This window comes from Phocoena sinus, chromosome 3 (genome assembly GCF_008692025.1).
Source record: "Phocoena sinus isolate mPhoSin1 chromosome 3, mPhoSin1.pri, whole genome shotgun sequence".
NCBI classification, from domain to species: domain Eukaryota; kingdom Metazoa; phylum Chordata; class Mammalia; order Artiodactyla; family Phocoenidae; genus Phocoena; species Phocoena sinus.
The window spans coordinates 163,399,190-163,421,804 of NC_045765.1; the positions used below are offsets into that span (position 1 = coordinate 163,399,190).

The 22,615-nt window shown below is 34.6% G+C and overlaps 1 pseudogene; it reads right to left on the reverse strand.

Annotated features, from left to right (window-relative positions):
• Positions 1-906: 906 nt before the first annotated feature.
• Positions 907-5,081, reverse strand: LOC116751143 (annotated as a pseudogene).
• Positions 5,082-22,615: the final 17,534 nt, after the last annotated feature.

A 22,615-nucleotide genomic window follows, 5' to 3' on the forward strand; every position in this document is an offset into this window, starting at 1 on the left:
GGGACTCAAATCCAGTCTTGAAGACATCTCAATTTGGTACCAACAATAGAGAACTTAAATAAACTTTTAGAAAACTTAGAAAGAGTGATGAACAGAATGGGAGACTGACAAGAGCTTGATAGGGAACCTCAAAGGAGAGAAGTGAGATCAGAGTAGAGAAGCTTAGGGAAATCTAAAATTGGTGTCTGGGCCTCTGCACTTCAGTATGTACTGCTTATCTTGGTGATGACTATTAAAATTTGTCCTCATTAATTACAAATTCACCTTGCAGTCACAAAGCAGGATGTTTCCAAGACTGCCATTATCATTCAGTTAATCAAGGTTGATTAATTTTTACTGAGTGACTCCAAACTACTGAAAAGAATCTTTTCCAAGTTAAAATGTACAAAAAACTGATCAATAGAATGGTTTCAAAATAAAAGTCACTAAGCATAGATATATGACTATTTGTTTTCAAAGTTTATTTGAAACAAACTGGAAACCCAGTTGTTGTTGTTGTTTTATGGGAGTGTTTATGCTGTTCTTACATATTCATGCAACAGAGACACTAGTGGGCTATTTAATACCTAGATATAAAAACAAAATGTTACAAGGTGAAGACAGTTATAAAAATAGTGTAGATATTCCAAAGAGGTATTTTGTTCAAAGTATGGAAGTCTTACTTGATTCTAAACTGAGCACAGTCTTTTCAGCAATTTTAATATTTTCATTATTGTTTATGTTCAAAGATTTCATAAACTTACTGTGTTTGTTAAATGGACTATTTTTAAGAAAGTAAACTTAGAAAAACAGAACCCAAGAGCAGAAACACACTCTTAATGAGTAAAAAATGGAAAAATCGATACAAATTAAATTTAAAGCAAAGATCTGTACCATTAAAATTAAAGTGGAGATAGCAATAATCAACTATTGAATTGTATTAATGTTATCACATTCTTGCTGCTGGGGAAATAATCCTATCAAGTCCTGTTTATGAGGCAATATGAGTATTTAATTACACATTTTTCCTAATTAAATTAACTTAATTTCTTAGAAAAATAGAAGAAAATGCAAAAAATTAGATTTTTTTAGTCACATAAAAATATTGCAATTTTTAATTTCATCTGCAATTTGTTAGCTTCCTTTTGCAATTTCTAATTTCTCCATAACTTTTTTGTAAGGTATCGAAAGGTATAATTTTTTGCAATGACAGAGATAAATTACAACACATGATGAATAGTCTTATTTTTCTTTAAATACAATGTTTCCTTGAAAATTAAAGTCTGATTTCCTTTAGCCTTGATAAATGAAAAATGGAGAACAAGTAAAAAAGAGTTATAATTATGCATAGAATGTGGTTTATTTAAGAGAGATGGATATATTCCATGATGAAAATGTGGAAGAGAAATGTAAACTTTACCCTCTCCCCAGCTTTATTGTGATATAATTGACACATAACATTGTGTACCTTTAAGGTGTACAATGTGATGCTTTGATACATTCATATGTTGTGAAATGATTACAATAGAGTTAGTTAACACCTTCATTACCATACATAATTTCCTAAATTTTTTGTGTGTTTAAAACTTTTAAGATCTACTCTTAATAACTTTCAAGTATATAATAGAGTGTCATTAACTATTGTCTATTTTCATTAACTATACTATACATTAAATTCCTAGAACTTATGGATCTTATAACCGGAAGTTTGCAACCTTTGACCAACATCTCATTTCTCCCTCTTCCTTAGCCCCTGGCAACCACCATTCTATCCTCTGTTTCTCTGAGTTCAGTTTTGGTTGTTTTTTGTTTGTTTTTTAGAGTCTACATGTAATTGAGATCATGCAGTATTTCTCTTTCTCTGGCTGACTTATTTCACTTTGCATAATGCCCTCAGGGTCCATTAATGTTGTTGCAAAGGTCACAAATGGCAGTATTTCCTGTTTTATCATGACTGAATAATTTTCCACTCTAAATTTCATTGTATAAATGTGTATGTATACACAATGTGGCAAATATAGATATAGATTAGAATATATATAAATATATCCCACATTTCCTTTATTCATTCACCTGCCAATGGACACAGTTGTTTTTATATCTTGGCTCTGATAAACAATGCTGCCATGAATGTGGGAGTACAAGTATCTCATCAAGATAATGATTCTATTTCCTTTCTATATATGTCCAGCAGTGGGATTTCTAAATCATATGTTAGTTCTATTTTTATTTTTTTCCATACTGTTTTCCATAGTGGCTGTACCTACTTACATTTCCCCAACAGTGTACAGGGGTTTCCTTTTCTCCATAGTCTCACTAACACTTGTTGTCTCTTCTCTTTTTTATAATAGCCATTCTAACAAGTGTGAGGTGATATTCATTGTAGTTTTGGTTTGCATTTCCCTGATGATTAGTGTTATTTTCATGTATCTCTTGGCCATTGTATGTTTTCTTTGGAAAAATGTCTAGTTAGCTCCTCTGTCCATTTTTAAATCAGAGTGTTTTTCTGTTTGTTCTTTGTAACTGAGTTGTATGGGTTTCTTCTATATTTTGGTTATTAACACCTCATTAGATAGATGTTTTCTCAAATAATTTTCCCCATTCCATAGGTAGGAATTTTGTTGATTGTTTCTTTTGCTGTGCAGAAGTTTTTAGTTTGATATAGTCCCACTGGCTGATTTTTGCTTTTGTTGCTTATGCTTTTGCTGTCATAGTCAGAAACGTGTTGCCAAGGCCAATGCCAAAAAGCTTTTTCTCTGTGTTTTATTCTAGGAGTTGTACAATTTCTGATTTTACATTACATATTTAATCTATTTAGAGTTAATTTTCATGTGCAGTGTAAGATAGGGGTCCTGTTTCATTTTGCTGCCTGTAGTTATTCACAATGCCATTTATTGAAGAAACCATAATTTCCCCACTGAGTGTTCTTGACTCCTTTGTCAAATATTAGTTGACCATGTAAGTGATGGTTTATTTCTAGGCTCTCAATTCTGTTCCATTGGTTTATGTGTCTATTTTTATGTCAGTAAGACACTAGTATGATCATTATAGCTTTGTAATATAGTTTGAGATCAGGACATGTGTTAGCTCTAGCTTTGTTCTTTCTCAGGATTGCTCTGGCTATATTGAGATTCATTTGTGGTTCCATACAAATTTTAATATTGTTTTTCCTATTTCTGTGAAAAATGCCAGAAATTTATATGGATCCCATTGAATCTACAGATCAGTTTAGGAAGTATGAACATTTTAACAATATTAATTCTTCTGATCTCTGAGCACAAAATATCAGTACATGAATTAAATCTGGAAAGATGTTGATGGCATAGGTTTTAATCATCCAGAAGATGAGGGAAAAAAATGAAGTTAAGCAAACAAAAAAATTTGATTAACTAGATAGTAAACAGTCTCCTTCCCTACAAAATGAAAGAAAAACAATAAATCAAATTTTAGAAAAACATAAATAAGGTGACAGATATCAAGGATTAGATTTAGAATTATAAAATTAAAAATTATTTTAGAAATGAATAATGAAGTAATAAAGCAAAACAAATGAGTTACTAGAAAAAAGATAATGTAATGCTTTAAGAGAAATGTTAAGTAAAAAATAAAATTTTTAAAAATGAATGAGATAAAATTATTTAAGAGAAAGTGACAAATATCAACTATAGGCAAGAAGATCCAACACATGAACTATAACACTTCACAAGGAATAAAAATAAACTAGAGAACAAAACACTACAAAATATAGGTTCCTGGAATAACATTTATTTACCTCAGTTTCTACAGTCCTAGACAAGATGTCTTATGCTCAACAAAAAACTCAAAGCACACAAGAAAAAGCAAAACAAAAAAGACAACACACTCACAAAGGGCAAAGCAATCACTAGAACTAGACTGAAACAGGACAGAGATTTTGGAACAATCTGAGAGAGAATTTAAAATAACTGATTAATATGTTAAAGGTTCTATCATAAAAAGTGGACAACAATTAAGATCAGAGAAATAATAAAGTACAGAGAGATAAAAATTATAAAGGCCAATGGTACTGCTAGAAACATAAAACAAAGTAAGAGAAATGAATAATACCTTCCACTGCTTAGCAGACATGGCACAACTGCCATGAATATATGAACTCAGAGATAAGTCTAAAAATTATCCAAATGTAACATAAAGCAGAGAGATTTACTATTGAAAGAAAAAGCGCAACAGAATATCAAAAAGTTGAGTGACAATATTAAGCACTCTAACACATAAATAACTTGAATTTAAAAGAAGGGAGAAAAGTACAGAGTATCAAAAATATTTTCGTAAATATGAAATAAGAAGTTTCCATAATTAATACCAGAGACACCAGGGAGCAAAACAATGACTCTAAAATCTGACAACAGAAAGCAGGATAAATTCCAAAACAAAATAAAAACAAAACACTCAAGCATATCATATTCAAACTCCTGTAAACAAAACACAAAGATACAATCTCAGAGACATCTAGAGGAAAATATTACATTATATAAAAATGAACAAAGGTAAGAATTATATCCTGCTTTTTTCCTTCAGAATCTATGCAAAAAAATAAATAACAACATTAAGTGTTGAAAGCAAATGTCAATCCAGAATTGTACATCCATTGAAAATTTATTTTCGTAAAAACTATTCTACTCATTCATCAAGATCTGTTACAATGTTAAATCATTTTTAAAGATTTTTTTTAAAGTATAATTTCTTTTTTACTGTCTTCCCAGGGGACTTAGCTCCTTGCATGGGTTTTGGTGGAGGTCGTGGGGCAGCACCAGCAGGTCTAAATTGAGGTGGAGGTCTTCGGTTCTTCCGCGCTTCCCGAGAACGATTCCTGACTACCTTGCTGTGAATGGCACAACTCACGCAGTAATGCAGATTCACATACAGCTTGGGAAGCACATAGGCATTGAAAACACTTGTTTCAGAAATGCCCTGACAGCTGCAGCCTCTACAATGTGCCGAACAACGAACTTCTTAATGGCCTTATCCTTGGGCACACTTCGGGCGCAGCTGGTGCTGTGAATAGGCTGCATGTGGCCGCGGCCCTTTCTGGCATGACCATTATTCCTTCTTTTCTTGGTCATCTTGGAAGCGAGAAGGTGAGAGAGCAAGTTTTTTAAAAACTATAATTGTGCTACCCCATGTTGTAAGCATTCAGGTTTTAACCTGCACACCATATTTTCCAGTATATGATACCATTAATCATCTAGTTGTTTAAGCCAAAAACTTGGAAGTATTCTTCTCATAGCCAATCAGTAGATCTTGCTATATCTTTCTCTGGAAAAACCTTCATATCATCTCATTTATTTTTCATCTGCACCATAAGTACCAAGTGAAAAACATGTGTGCTTTGGATTCCTACAGTGGCTTTCCAACTTGTCTCTTTGTATTCATTCATACCTTTCTCTGATAACTATGGGCCTAAAAGGTATCCATGCTCAATTATTATTTTAAGTGTAATGTCATTTATATCTCATCTATATTGGCTCATAGGAAAATTTTCCCTAATGACTAAAACTGTCTACATATTTATTTAAAACAAGAAAAATAATTTATATGCCTACTGAATATTAAGAGCAAATGTTTCATAGTGTGTTGTGTTACTATTGCTCTACTATTACTATTGCTACTCTTGTATTTAACACAGTGTATTTAGTATAGCTTTTAATTTTAATATAGCCTTTAATTTGGATTTTAATTAAATAATAAATAAAATAAACTTTGAAAGCTTAGCTATAGTTGGTGCTTCTATAAGAGAAAACACTTTATAACTCCACAATATTAATATTCCCTGTAAAAGAAAATTTGCTAGAAGAACTAATTTCTTTACAGTAGGTCTTAGATGCTGAAATAAAATAGGTACAGTACCATTTTTAATTTTCTCTTAAGAAGTCCTATATTTCAATATCTTGATAAATTGGTGTTTGAGATGCTCTATGAAATTTATAAAATGTAAAAATATGATCACAAAGCTAAGATAATGCATTAATTCTTTTTGGTTATTGGTTTGTTTTTTAACTTATTCTCTATTTACAGGTCTCTTAAGGGTTGGCAGGCATCATATTATATTTTTAAGCTGCAAAACAGGGCATGACTTATGCCCTCAGTTAGCTGAAATCATTATATTAAATTATTATATTGTTCATAATTGTAGTATTCAACATCTGATCTGGCTTTTGATATTTCCAAATTATGGTAAGACAGGATTCATTAATTATAAAAAATTAGATTTCTAGTATATTCTAGTTTATTCTAGTATTTCTCCAATATATCAGAAAAATATCAGAAAAATAAAAGCATAACAAGCAACCAATACCAAAATTATCTAGCTCTATTTCAGAGGGGAGTGGAATATAAAACTATATTTGATTTAAATTTTTTTTAAATATGATGGATTTTAAACATATTATTTCTTCATTTTAATTCCCATGAATTACATGAGAAGGTAACAAAGTAGTTACTTTCAGGAAAATAAGAGTGCAGTAACTGACAACAATCTTAGAACAATGTATTCAAAATATTCTCATAAATTTGATCATGTAGAAGATAAAAGCAAAATTCTTTCAGCTATGCTGATAGCTAGCTCCACCTGATGCATTTTACCCACGGGGTTGTTATCACTTTTCATCACTTGTCTTCTTGTGTAAAGTTCACAACACACTTTACTAAAAATCTTTACTTCTTAAACCTTTGTATATACTTGCTTACCTCTGCCCCAAACATTGCTAAATCATGATTTCATGAGAAAATTGGATATTAAATCATGCATATGTGACTTACACATTCAGTAATGATCCATCCATGTGAAAAGACATGTTTCCAGAGAAGAGACAGTGGAGAATCATCAATGAGAAGAAAAGAGAATCTTCTTCCAAGTCTTTTTAATTCTAAGTTTAAACAGGCATAGAGGAGCTTACAACTAATGACATCTTGGTCAACAGAACACATGCATTTTTTTAACATCTTGATTGGAGTATAATTGTTTTACATTGTTGTGTTAGTTGCTGCTATATAACAAAGTGAATCAGCTATATATATATATATATATATATATATATATATATATATATATATATCTCCCCATATCCCCTCCCTCTTGAATCTCTCTCCCACCCTCCCTATCCCACCCCTCTAGGTGGTCACAAAGCACCAAGCTGATCTCCCTGTGTTATGTGGCTGATTCCCACTAGCTATCTATTTTATTTAGTAGTGCATATATGTAAATGCCACTTTCTCACTTCATTCCAGCTTACCTTTTCCCCTCCCCGTGTCCTCAAGTGCATTCTCTACATCTGTGTCTTTATTCCTGCCATGCCCCTAGGTTCTTCAGAAGCACTTTTTCTCTTTTTTTAGAGTCCATATATATGTGTTAGCATACAGTATTTGTTTTTCTCTTTCTGACTTATTTTACTCTGTGTGACAGACTCTAGGTCCATCCACCTCACTACAAATAAGTCAATTTCATTTCTTTTTATGGCTCAGTAATATTCCATTGTATATATGTGCCACATCTTCTTTACCCATTCATCTGTCAATGGACACTTAGGTTGCTTCCATGTCCTGGCTATTGTAAATAGTGCTGCAATGAACATTGTGGTACATGATTCTTTTTGAATTATGGTTTTCTCAGAGTATAGATCCAGTAGTGGGATTGCTGGGTCATATGGTAGTTCTATTTTTAGTTTTCTAAGGACCATCCATACTGTTCTCCATAGTAGCTGTATCAATTTACATTCCCACCAACAGTGCAAGAGGGTTCCCTTTTCTCCACACCCTCTCCAGGATTTATTGTCTGTAGACTTTTTGATGATGGCCATTCTGACTGGTGTGAGGTGATACCTCAGCATAGTTTTGATTTGCATTTCTCTAATGATTAGTGATGTTGAGCATCCTTTCATGTGTTTGTTGGCCATCTGTATACCTTCTTTGGAGAAATGTCTATTTAGATCTTCTGCTCATTTTTGGATTGGGTTGTTTGTTTTTTTGATATTGAGCAGCTTGTATATTTTGGAGATTAATCATTTGTCAGTTGCTTTGTTTGCAAATATTTTCTCCCATTCTGAGGGTTGTCTTTTCATCTTGTTTATGGTTTCCTTTGCTGTGCAAAAGCTTTTAAGTTTCATTAGGTCCCATTTGTTTATTTTTGTTTTTATTTCCACTTCTCTAGGAGGTGGGTCAAAAAGGATCTTGCTGTGATTTATGTCAAAGAGTGGTCTGTCTATATTTTCTTCAAAGAGTTTTATAATGTCTGCTCTTATATTTAGGTTTTTATTACATTTTGAGTTTATTTTTGTGTATGGTGTTAGGGAGTGTTCTAATTTCTGACTCTGATTTTAGATCTTAAATGCAAAATCTACAGGTTCACTCAAGTAGTAACAACTAAAAATACATGTGTTCAGCCACATGTAAAAAACACATGCATTTTTAGTTGTTACTACTTGAGGGGACCTGTAGACTTTGCATCTAAGATCTAAAATCAGAGTCATGACTATTCTACTCATTAATTTAAAAGGGCAGAATAAAGAAAAAATATCACTAATGAATACGCTTCCAGCAATTCAGAAGATATCACAACCTAAACTTTTTTGTAAACTACAAAGTTGACAACTAGAAATAAGCTCATTAGGAGAAAAGCTCAAGAAGTGAAAACTTGTATAATTCAATTCCAAGTTAAAGTTTGAGAAAAGCTAACTAGCCAGAAATACACAGTAAATACCATACATGCAATATTTGTAACTGAGTCTTCTAAACAAAGTCATATACAATAAAAAATGTGTTGCAAAGTGTGCAAAGTTATCAATTTCCCCCAAAGACAGAAGAGCATGTTTTGAGAAATGATACTTCAATAGCTGTAAAGATGTTTGCAAACAGGTCAGTGGAAACATTTCTAAGAACAGAAAATTTCAGTCTTGGGATGTTTTAGTATATTTTGTACACAGAGTGGAGATGACTCTGTTGCTTTTAGAGCTTGTCTTGTCACTGCTACAACCAGGTTGAAATGTTTCTTTGCACATTTCTTCCCATTCTTTATCTATGGTAACTTTTTTTTTTTTCTGAGAAGAGCTGATAGACTATGGAACAGTAATGAGCCATAGGCAAATCTCCAAGTCAGTCCTACTTCTAAATATAACCTATGATGACCATTCTCCTCAATGTGTTGAACAGTACCTCCATCAATCCAACATGAAACACACCAGGAGTCAAACAAGAAGACCGAAGTGAAGACAAGGAATAGAGAGTACTAAGCAGAAGTCTTGAGGTAATGGAAGCAAAGAGAAAGCCAATTTCAATTTCAATTTCTTGTGAAGAAAAATAAAGAATTAGAAAAAATCAGGATAAATATTAAATCAAGACTACTATCTATTGAGATGATAGCTATTAAATTGTATATACGTACATAAAATTTGACCTGAAATTGCTACTTTCTCTAGAACGATTTCTTATTCTATAAAATCTAGTTCTGATATTTTTGAGGAAGATAAATTGTGTACACTTTTAACACAGTTATATTTTGATAACATATTAATACTATAAATAGAATACAACTTATATGAAAATAAATTTGATTTAACCACCTAATTAGCATTTATGCTAAAAGAAATACAATAAAATGATTCTTACAATAAATATAAAATGATTTATTAATTATGTCCTCCACCATGATATTGGCTAATCAGCAGAAGGCCTGACAGGGGCAACAATATTTAAATTCAAACGTCTTTGATAGTGGTTAACTAGCAGTCAGATGCACAGATCACTTGACATACATTTTTCAACTTTAATGTTATAAAGATTAATCTGTCAAGATAGGAAGAGAAAACACATCTTATATAATAGTTTCTTAGCTTGATTTACAACTTTGAAATTGTGACATGCGGTACAAACACTTCCATTTGTTCTCCTTTCCTAAGCCCCACAGAGGTTAGGGGTGAGTATATATCTGAAGTGAAATTGATTTAGAGGTATAGAAAACTTATTTCTATGTTTAAGTGTAGAAACTCATGGTTCCATTAACATAGTTACATTATGTAAACAATAAATGATTTTGCTATGTAAATTTGCATGCAATTCTAATACATTTATTCTCATTTAAAATGCTTAATGATATTAGATTGGTTTGATTTTCCAAATATAAAGACAAAAACATTTTCAATGCAAATGTATCCCCATGATTACTGTAGGTAAACATGTAGAATGTAATTCTTTTTAAAAATATCTTCTTTTGTCTTTGTGCAGTAGATCCTGATAAGAACAACATATTTTTCAGTTGTTTTTAACATTAAAATCATAAAGCATTATAATAAAATGAGAGCCTATCATTCATGACTATGGTTACAGAAGGAAAATTCTGTAATTACATCTGTATCAATTAATGTGTTCATCGGTTTTTGTATATGGAACACAGCACCCTATTAGGTCTTAGAAGGATGCAAGACAAATAAGTAGGTGTTCCTCACATTAAAGATCTATTGTGAATAAAGTAAGATTTGAGTTAATCCTTGAGTCATCAGTTAAAATTCACAAATAAATACTACAAATAAACTGGAATTGGCAGTAACAATTCCTCCCATGATCATTTTGGGACATTTGTTGATACTAATTAATTCTGACAAGAAATAAAACAGAATGCATCACTTTATTTTCCTCTAAGGTGCATCATTATCAATGAGAAGAAACTTACAAATTACATAATAGATCACAGATAACTTTTTTCGTTCTTACAGATTGGGAATTGCTAATGAGAACAGTTAACTGCAGAAGTTACTAGGTAGAATTTTAAGAGATTTTTTCATGAATATTTACAAATAATAAAAATTAGCATAAACCAATCTGAAATTTATAATCACAGCAAATTATGACTGACTGTATACACATAGTATATATAGTCACTATATACATTGCAAAGTAGCAATTCAAAATGAACTGGTATTCATGGGATTTACATACCTTCTGTGTCAGGATGATTTATTTTCCAAAGAATAATGTTACAGATATGTTCTAAATTCAAAATGCTTCTGCTTCACTACTAACTGAATTAGAATGAGTGGGATACAAAAACAAATAGATTCAGATTGAAATTTTCAAACTAGACAAATAAATCACATTTGGTTTTGGACAAAGGAATTCAGAGAAAGATGGTAAACAACAGAAACATGATCATGGCTCATGTCATTGGACATGGTGACAGGAGAAAGAAACAAAATACCAGGCTCTTAAAATATTTCACTTGCATTTAGGAGTAAAAGAGTGTCCTGCAAGGATATGTGGTCTGTCCATGTGGATCTCCTTGTTATGAAAAGACATCTTAGAGCTTTTGCTCCAGCAATATCCAATGAATTACTAATCCTTCAAGTACTGTGTGTCATCTTACTCATTTTCAAATCTATCTTGATTAAAGGAAATCTCAGGAATCATATAATTTTCACACAGAGTGGTTAACTTCTTTTGCAGGGAAGAAAGTCAATTTATAGGAGCTGTGCCAGACTTATGAATAAATCACCTGTTCTAGGCCATGCATATTACTCGGAGCCTTGGGTACTTTTCCAAAGTCATAGCAACATTGGATTTGTTAAGTATGGATAACATCAACAATTGAGAACATTGTGGTTTTCCTCTCATGTTCTGTTTGAAAACATTAATCACTGCAGGAATTATCCCTATTTCCAGTTGTCAATTTAATGAAGTGGCACAAGAAGTATGTACTACATGTTGGTGGTGGTGGTTGTCATGACGTGGTCTTTTGATTTGAACTGTTACTTTGGATGTCACTGTATTCTTTCATTACTTGATGAATATTCTAAACTTTTCAAGCTTCATAGACAACACATGATTCCCTCCCCACTGCTACCTTGCAAGGTATAGAAAAATCAGTCATAGAATACAGATTGAGGGCATTATAAACACTAACTGCTACTACATGGAAATAAATATATTTATTATTTGTAAAGGCATGCATATATATCAAAAGGTTGATTTGTCATTTTTAATGTTTGTTTGTTCTCGAATCATAAATTTCACCTCACAATTTTACATCAAATTTTACTGGCAAATGAAAACGTTCTTCTCTTAAAGACATGGGAAATAGTCATGTCCTGTTTTTTTCTGATTGTTTTTGGCATTGCAGACTTTGTGCTGACACTTTTATTTGGATATTCACATTTTCCACACATACCAATTGTGCAAAACAGTAATCACCACGTTTACCTAATTGGTAACAGGACTCTCATTTTAGAACTACGGACATTTGAAAAAGAGAAGATTAAAAGATTATATTAACCCTAAGTGCACAAAACTTATGCACTTAAGGTTATGTATGACTCAAATCCCTCCCATCAACATAACACCAGAATCCGGAATATGATTGTCATGGTGTGTGTGTGTGTGTGTGTGTGTGTGTGTGTGTGTGTGAAGGTGATGGTTTTCTGCCTCTAGGATATGAGCTCTCGACTGTCTTGTGAGATCTCATCTGATTCTACTCTTTTGGGATGCTTAACCTGAAATTTTGATAACAAGGTTTTGCTTTTGTGTTTTCAAATTGCATCCAGTATTAATAAGATTCTTTGCATTTTGAGGTTCAGAAACGCTTTGGACCAGCAAATCCTACATATACACAGACACTGTTTATATATTCAAAGCATCACAAGACTTCGTTAAGGTCAAGAATGGAGTTCTCTATTGGTTCCATGTATTCCCAGTTAATAAAAGAGGAAAAATTATCACTGCAATGTCCAGTTATTAATTACAGACAGGCAGATTACCATAGTTCTAATCCTATCTATTTGGGGCAGTAAATAGGAAGCCTTCTGAATTAGAGAAGACTTAACCACAGGCCATTTTCTAAATAGAAAATCAAAGAGAATTTACCAGTTTTATTTAAAATAAAATTATTACCAGTATGTAGCTTAAATGATCATCCAAGTTATCAAAGTATTTGGAGCCTAGACTATACTATGAAGTGGAAATTAAAAGACATGAATCACTGATTAATTCTTCCAAGGTTTAGCATTATTTTCTGAATTGTCAAGGATTATACTGAGGGTTTCTAAGCAAGACAAAGGCAGAGTTTGGCTCTAGTTTCATATACCAATCAACAGAATCAAGAATGGGAAAGGGAAGTTGTGTATCAGTCAGTTGCCAACAGCACTTCAATTGTTTGAAGGTAAAATATAAGAATTTAAGAGGTGTTTCTTCATTTCAGCCACAGGGTGTTATGAGGAAATCATCAATCATCTTCTAATTCTCTTATGGATAAAATAAATGCCAGAGGTTTATTTCTTCAATAGATTAGTTTCCCTTTTGAGAAACAAAACCCTCCTCTTAAACAAATGATTTGTCTGTGGAAGTCAGTGTGTTAGAGCTTGGAGTGTGAGTTTGTTTTTTAGTTTTCTTTTTATTTTAACATATATACGTTCTTTTTCTTGTTCTTTTCCATTATGGTTTATTGCAGGAGATTGGATATAGTTCCCTGTGCTATACAGTATGGCACTGTTGTTTATCCATTCTAAATGTAATAGTTTGCATCTACCAACCTCAAACTCCCAGTCCATCCCTCCTCCCCTCCCCTTGGCAACCACAAGTCTCTTCTCTATGTCTGTGAGTCTGTTTCTGTTTTATAGATAGGTTCATTTGTGCCATATTTTAGATTCCACATATAAGTGATATCATATGGTATTTATCTTTCTCTTTCTGACTTACTTCATTTAGTGTGATAATCTCTAGTTGCATCCATGTTGCTTCAAATGGCCTTATTCTGTTCTTTTTTATGACTGAGTAGTATTACCATATGATCCAGCAATCCCACTCCTGGTCATATACCTGGACAAAACTATAATTCAAAAAGGTATATGCACGCTTATGCTCATAGTAGCTCTATTTACAATAGCCGAAACAGGGAAACAACCTAAAGTCCATTGACAGATGAATGGATGAAGAAGTTGTGGTACATATATACAATGTTTGTTTTTAATCAACATGAATAAAGGGAAATAGAATGAAACAACACATTACAATGCAGGACCTGGAAAGCCTCTGCCAACCACGAAGGATACTCTGGATTAAAATTGCCCTTCATCTTTGCTTCACATCAGACCAAATTGGCCAAGCTTTTTATTACCTTGGGAAAGGTGGCTTTACCTCTGAGGCTGACCCTGAAGGAACTGACAGCAGGAGGAAGTCCATTGACTGCACTCCCTGAAGGATGACATAAAGCCCTTCCTTGAAGAGAGAACTACATGGGGTGACTTCCTGTCTATTACACCAAAGGAAGATAAAGCTGTACTCATAATACCATAAACGTGGGAACATGTAAATTCTGATCATTATTGGAATAAATAAATATAATGCAGCATATCCATATGATGCAAAATTATATAACTTTAATGCAAGAATGAATGTATTTATGCAAGAACATAGGTACATTTTACAAACATATTAATTAGAAAATATGAAACAAAAGAATGTCTATGATTCCATTAATATAAAATTCAAAACCAAACAAAACATACCTATGATGCCACAATAAGAATAGTGGGACATTGTGTAAGCACTTCTCCCTTTAAAAAATAGGTCAGACAGGTCTACGACCACTTCCCTTTCATCCAGACTGCACTTAATTATAACCAGCACCCAGTGCTCAATTTATCTCCTTGATTACTTACTTATACCAGTGCTCAACTTATATCATCAGTTTGGTTTTGGAGAAACTGAGAAAGGTGGATAAATTAGAAAAATGTTAACGATTATTTTATAGTTAACTCTTGCTTTTATTCAGTTTTTTACTACACCAAATTTCCTTTAGGGGAAATAATAAAAATTAAGATTCATGAAGAAACAGGAAATAACCTTTTGGCATAGTCCTATTCAGTGACATTTAATGAACTGTTGTTGAATACCTATCCAATGTCAAAACAGTGCCATTTAATAAGGTTGATAATTAATCACACATGATTTTTACCACCCAAACAATTTTCATTCTAATGGATGATACAGAGAGTTTCAATTCAATTTAATAAATCTTAGTATGGTAGAATGTACATGGTCTTCAATTAGCATATTAAAGATAAATTAGTTAAGCCTGGTGACGTGGCAGTTCATCAGTGACACCTAAACTGTGACAATTGAACTTAAATGGGAAGACAAATTTTTAAAAAAATAGATTTTAATACTCAAAATCATTCTACATTATTGTGGGAGGTATACATGACAGAAATTGAGTTATTTAATTAACATGAAAGTTTAGGAATAAGAATGTCATTTAAAGTACTTTTTCTATCAGGTTGAGCATTCAAAATTAAAATTGCATTTGGGAAGGTGAGAATAAATTGGGTACGGAAGAAAGGGAAAGAAAAAAGATTATTGCTATGAGGAATACATCATTTCTCATGAGGAAATGTGCCTTTCACACAAGTAATCTTGTTGCCACACTGCAGTGATTCACCTGACAATAGTGAATCATTATCTTTTATTTTTCCTCTATCTCCAGAGATTATGCACATTATTGAGACTAACATTGTATATACTCAAATGGAAACAAAAATCTAATTAGAATAATCCAATGCATAGACTGTGCTTTAATGAGAAATACAATATTTATTCAGACTTCTTGTCCTCGTTCAAATATTTCAGATAAAATTTCTAAGACTTTCACCTCCCCTTATGATTCTCTTTGACTCTGTAGAAAGTGACAGTGTAAAAAAGTTCTCAAACAGCAAAACTGAATCTGTCTTACATGTTTGATTTTTTTCACGTGTGCCATACTTTTTTAAAAACTGATCCCCAAATTCATTTTGATGAAACTACTCACATGTAAAGTTTTGTAAGTGATAAAACCCTCATAAAATTTTGAAAGAATGAAATATTGGTCATAAATAAAATGGAAATCATTGCTCTACTTGGTACATAATTCATTTTATTGTGGAGCAAAATATGTGCAAATCAAATTATGTTAACATAATGTAAAAATGCAGAGTTTGAGATGATCTGGCTTTTTTGATGAATGCAGATGAAATCTGAAGCACATTGAATCAAATCCTATAGCTTCCTAAACACAAAAAAATTTAAATATTTACTGTTTGGTGGCTGTTAATAACTTTTTAAATTTGTTGTTTTTATTTGTTTGTACTATTCCTCTTTCTCCACCTAAGGCTCTTGACTAAAAGAAACAATGCCCAAAAGAAACAGTATTCAGAGAGACCTTCAAGATGGCAGAGGAGTAAGATTTGGAGATCACCTTCCTACCCACAAATACATCAAAAATACATCTACATGTGGAACAACTCCTACAGAACACCTACTGGACCCTGGCAGAAGACCTCAGACTTCCCAAAAGGCAAGAAAATCTCCATGTACCTGGGTAGGGAAAAAGAAAAATGAAAAAACAAAGACAAAAGAATAGGGATGGGACCAGCACCTCTGGGAGGGAGCTGTGAAGGAGGAAAAGTTTCCACACACTAGGAAGCCCCTTCACTGCTGGGGACAGGGGTTGGGCAGGAGGGAAGCTTCAGAGCCATGAGGAGAGCACAACAAGAGGGGTGCAGAGTACAATGCGGAGAGATTTCTGCACAGAGGATCAGTACCGACCAGCACTCACCAGCCCAAGAAGATTGTCTGCTCACCCACCAGGATTGGTAGGGCCTGGGAGCTGAGGCTTGGGTTTCAGAGGTCAGATCCCAGGGAGATGACTGGGGTTGGCTGCATGAACAGAGCCTGGAGAGGGCTAGTGTGCCACAGCTAGCCAGGAGGGAGTCCAGGAAAAAGTCAGAACCTGACAGACAGGCAAGAGACCATTGTTTCGGGGTGCACAAGGAGAGGGGAATTCTCCCTCCATGTGCCCACAGAAGGCAGAGCACTGGCTAAGTGAGTTCCAGAGACATGTGAAAGCCGCAGCTATCAGCTCAGACCACAGAGATGGGCATGAACTGCTAATGCTGCCACTGCTGCCACCAAGAATCTTGTGTGCAAGCGCACGTCACTATCCACACCTCCCCTTCCAGAAGTCTGTGCAGCCTACCACTGCCAGGGTCCTATGATCCAGGGACATCTTCCCCGGGAGAACACATTACGTGCCTAAGGCTGTTGCAATGTCACACTGGCCACTGCCACCACAAGTTCATGCCACATTCCAATTATGACTTCCATACAATTCCCTCTCCCTGGCCTGAGTGAGCAAGAAAGCCCTAATCATCAGCTACTTTAACCCACTCCTGTCTGGGTGAGAACAGATGCCTGAAGGCAGCCTACACACAGAGGCGGGGCCAAAACCAAAGCTGAACCCCAGAAGCTGTGCAAACAAAGAGAAAAGGAAATTTCTCCCAGCAGCCTCAGGAGCAGTGGATTAAATCTCCACAATCAACTTGATGTACCCTGAATCTGTGGAATACCTGAATAGACAATGAACAATCCCAAAAGGGAGGCAGTGGACTTTGGGAGCAACTGTAGACATGGGTTTTGCTTTATGCATCTGATTTGTTTTTGTTTCATGTGTATCTTAGTTTAGTTTTTTTTTTTTTTTTTTTTTTTTTTTTTTTTTTTTTTTGCGGTACGCGGGCCTCTCACTGTTGTGGCCTCTCCCGCTGCAGAGCACAGCCTCCGGACGCACAGGTTCAGCGGCCATGGCTCATGAGACCAGCCGCTCCGCGGCATGTGGGATCCTCCCGGGCCAGGGCACGAACCCGCGTCCCCTGCATTGGCAGGCCGACTCTCAACCACTGCGCCACCAGGGAAGCCCCTTAGTTTAGTTTTTAGTGCTTGTTATCATTGGTGGATTTGTTTATGGGCTTGGTTGCTTTATTCCTTTTTATTTATTTGTTTTTATTTATTTATTTATTTTCTAGATTTTTAAATATTTTCAATATTTTTTAAACTTTTTACATTTCTTTGTCCTTTTTTCTCTTTTTGTGAGTGTGTACGTGTATGCTTCTTTGTATGATTTTGTCTGTTTAGATTTACTTTTACCATTTGTCCTCGGGTTCTGTCTGTTCGTTTGGTTGTTGTTGTTTGTTTGTTTGTTTGTTTGTTTGTTTTTTATGAGTGAGTGTGTGAAAGTTTCTTTTTGTTATTTTGTGTGTTTAGTTTTGCTTTTACCATTTGGTTTGGGGGTCTACCTGTCCTTTTTTTCCTTCTTCTTTCTTTAAGTCTGAGCCATGCAGCTGGCCGGGTCTTGATGCTCCAGCCGGGTGTCAGGCCTGAGCCTCCAAGGTGGGAGGTCCAAATCCAGGACATTGGACCACCAGAGGCCTTTCAGCCCCATGTAATATAAATCAGTGAGAGGTCTCCCAGAGATCTATGTCTCAAAGTTAAGACCTAGTTCCGCCCAACGACCAGCAAGCTGCAGTGGTGGATGTCCTATGTCAAACAACTAGCAAGACAGGAATACAACCTCCCCCATTAGCAGAGAGGCTGCCTAAAATAATAATAAGCTCACAGACACTCCAAAACACACCAACAGACACAGCCCTGCCCACCAGAAGGACAAGATCCAACCACACCCACCAGAACATAGGAACCAGTCCTCTCCATCAGGAAGCTTACACAAGTCACTGAACCAACCTCACTCATGGAGCCAGACACCAAAACTAATGGGAATTACGAACATGCAGTCTGCAAAAAAGAAGACCCCAAACACAGTAAGTTAAACAAATGAGAAGACAAAGAGATATGCAGCAGATGAAGGAGTAAGGTAAAAACCCACCAGACCAAACAAATGAAGAGGAACTAAACAGTCTACCTGAAAAAGAATTCAGAGTAATGATAGTAAAGATGACCCAAGATCTCAGAAATAGAATGGAGAAAATACAAGAAATGTTTAACAAGGACTTAGAAGAACTAAAAAGCAAACAAACAATGATGAAAAATATAATAAATGAAATTTAAAATACTCTAGATGGAATCAATAGCAGAGTAACTGGGGCAGAAGAATGGATAAGTGACCTGGAAGATAAAATGGTGGAAGTAACTGCCATAGAGCAGAATAAAGAAAAAAGAATGAAAAGAATTGAGGACAATCTCAGAGACTTGAAGGACAACATTAAATGCACCAACATTCGAATTATAGGGGTTGCAGAAGAAGAAGAGAAAAAGAAAGGGTCTGAGAAAATATTTGAAGAGATTATAGTTGAAAACTTCCTTAATATGGGAAAGGAAAGAGTCAATAAAGTCCAGGAAGAAGAGAGAGTCCTATTCAGGATAAATCCAAGGAGAAACATGCCAAGACACTTATTAATCAAACTATCAAAAATTAAATACAAAGAAAAATGCAGCAAGGGAAAAGGAACAAATCACATACAAGGGAACCCCCATAAGGTTAAGAGCTGATCTTTTAGCAGAAGCTCTGCAAGCCAGAAGGGAGTGGCAGGGCATATTTAAAGTGATGAAAAGGAAAACCCTACAACCAAGATTACTCTACCCAGCAAGGATCTCATTCAGATTTGACTGAGAAATTAAAACCTTAACAGTCAAGCAAAAACTAACAGAATTCAACACCAACAAACCAGCTCTACAACAATTGCTGAAGGAACTTCTCTAGGCAGGAAACACAAGAGAAGGAAAAGACCTATAATAAAAAACCCAAAATAATTAAGAAAATGGTAATAAAAATATATATATCAATAATAACCCAGAATGTAAATGGATTAAATGTCCCAACCAAAAGACACAGACTGGCTGAATGGATATAAAAACAAGACCTGTATATATGCTGTCTACAGGAGACCCACTTCAGACCTAGGGACACATACAGACTGAAAGTGAGGGGATGGAAAAAGCCTATCCATGCAAATGGAAATCAAAAGAAAGTTGGAGTAACAACACTCATATAAGACCAAATAGACTTTAAAATAAAGACTGTTACAAGAGACAAGGAAGGACACTACATAATGATCAAGGGATCAATCCAAGAAAAAGATATAACAATTGTAAACAGTTATGCACCCAACATAGGAGCACCTCAATACATAAGGCAAGTGCTAACAGCCATAAAAGGGGAAAGTGACAGCAACACAGTAATAGTAGGGGACTTTAACACCCCACTTTCACCAATGGACATATCATCCAAAATGAAAATAAACAAGGAAAGACAAGCTTTAACTGACACATTAGACTGGATGGACTTAATTGATATTTATAGAACATTCCACCCAAAACAACAGAACACACATTCTTCTCAGTACTCATGGAAATTCCCCAGGATAGATCATATCTTAGGTCACAAATCAAGCCTCAGTAAATTTAAGAAAATAGAAATAATATCAAATATCTTTTCTGACCACAACACTATGAAGTTAGATATCAATCGCAGAAAAAAAAAAACTGTAAATAATACAAACACATGGAGGCTAAAAAATATGCTACGAAATAAGCAAGAGATCACTGAAGAAATCAAAAATTACCTAGAAACAAATGACAATGAAAACATGATGACCCAAAACCTATGGGATGCAGCCAAAGCAGTTCTAAGAGGGAAGTTTATAGCAATACAGTCCTACTTCAAGAAACAAGAAAAATCTCAAATAAACAACCTAACCTTAAATCTATAGCAATTAGAGAAAGAAGAATTAAAAAATAGAAACCCAAAATTAGCAAAAGGAAAGAAATCATAAATCAGATCAGAAATAAATGAAAAAGAAATGAAGGAAAAGGGCTTCCCTGGTGGCGCAGTGGTTGAGAGTCTGCCTGCCGATGCAGGGGACACGGGTTCATGCCCCGGTCTGGGAAGATCCTGCATGCCGCGGAGCAGCTGCACCCGTGAGCCATAGCCACTGAGCCTGCGTATCTGGAGCCTGTTGCTCCGCAACGGGAGAGGCCACAGCAGTGAGAGGCCTATGTACCGCAAAAAAAAAAAAAAAAAAAACATTGAATTATACACTTCAAATGGGTGAATTGTGTGGTATGTGAGCAATATCTCAATAAAGCTGTTATTTTTTAAAAAGGGGTCATTATCAAGATTTGACTGTACGTAAGTTTAAAGAATCGTAGTTAACAGCGCCGTGATTCAGTGAGATACATTATTGAACAGAATTCCAATGAAAAAATACCCCACTACCGGGAACATACAATTTTACCCTCCATTACTGTTAATAGAAGAAAAACAGCATCTATTTTTAAAGCCCTGCAAGTATACATATTCCTCTAAACATTTGCAAAAGCCACCAGTATTTTTTGATATCTTTCAAAAGGAAACCCACAGCTTTAAATATAATATGCCATTTCTTCATTCTTGCTCCAAAAACCAAAATAAAAAGAAGAATCACAAGAATAGGTCATGGAATAAAACAATAATGTCTTCAAACAAGATGATTCAAGAGTGCTTAATACAGCAACCTATTTGAAGATGAGTAATCCCAGTAAAGACACAGGCAAAGGCTGGTGAAGCACCCAGAGTCTAACAAGAGTGAGAAAAGCCTCCAACATCTTAGACTTCTAGTGGTAGGTGTAGAAAGTAAGGCTCTGTAATATTTTGCAATGAAAAAAAAAAATGAAAAGAAAATGTTTTGAATCTGACATGGAGGGAGTGGCTAAGATAAAACGGATAAAATGTTCATGAGCAGAGGGTCAAAAAACCAAAATTCCACATGTTGAATGTGACTTCAATATGTGGTCTCATGTAAACTCTGATGAAAAAATCCAGCTGCATTTTGGGTCCCCATGATAAGAATTTGTGACAGATCAAGGACTGAAGTTTTCCAGAATAACAATTTTTATTAGACCAGCTACAATAATGACAACATGTGAAGTTCTGTGGTTTGTAAACACAAATCCACATGCACACACCAGTTTTGTCCAAGTCTCCGAGTGTACCAATAAACAAAAAATTAATCTAGGCCCTTGGATGGTAAATTTTTTAAAAACTATGAATTCACAAAATTAATTATCCAATGTCCATATGAAGTAGCATTTAACTTTCCATTTACTTTGCCCAGTATCGTTCAGTCCCCTATCTTCTTCTCAGAAGAATATTAGCAAGAACTATTTCTACTATGCAAAGTAATAATAGAACACAGTAACAACATTTGGATAACTTACAGTCGAGCAGGAGAAGCATCTCTATAATTTAGATGTTTTAACTTAATATGCAACATTTGAGACCACTAAAAATTATTATAATATTTTACATCAAAGTATCCAATATTTGGAAACCAAAAGACATTGAATTTTTTAGATAATTCCTAATTGTCACAAGCACACACACACAACATTCTTATAAGATTAGAACACTGTAAGCGTATAGAGATTTGTTGCTGGTGGTGTGGGATTTCTTTAAGAACTAATTGCAGAGCTTTCCATAAAATTATTTGAGAGATCATTTCTGATGGTTGGACTTTATCAACTCAATATTACTCCTTGTTAAAAGTAAGTTTATATGACTCATGAATGTTGATTTGTAGTAATTTAAGTAGGAAATTTTTTTTTTTTTTTTTTTTTTTTTTTTTTATTTTGTGGTACGCGGGCCTCTCACTGTTGTGGCCTCTCCTGTCGCGGAGCACAGGCTCCAGACGCGCAGGCTCAGCGGCCATGGCTCACGGGCCCAGCCGCTCCACGGCATGTGGGATCCTCCCAGACCGGGGCACGAACCCACGTCCCCTGCATCGGCAGGCGGACTCTCAACCACTGCGCCACCAGGGAA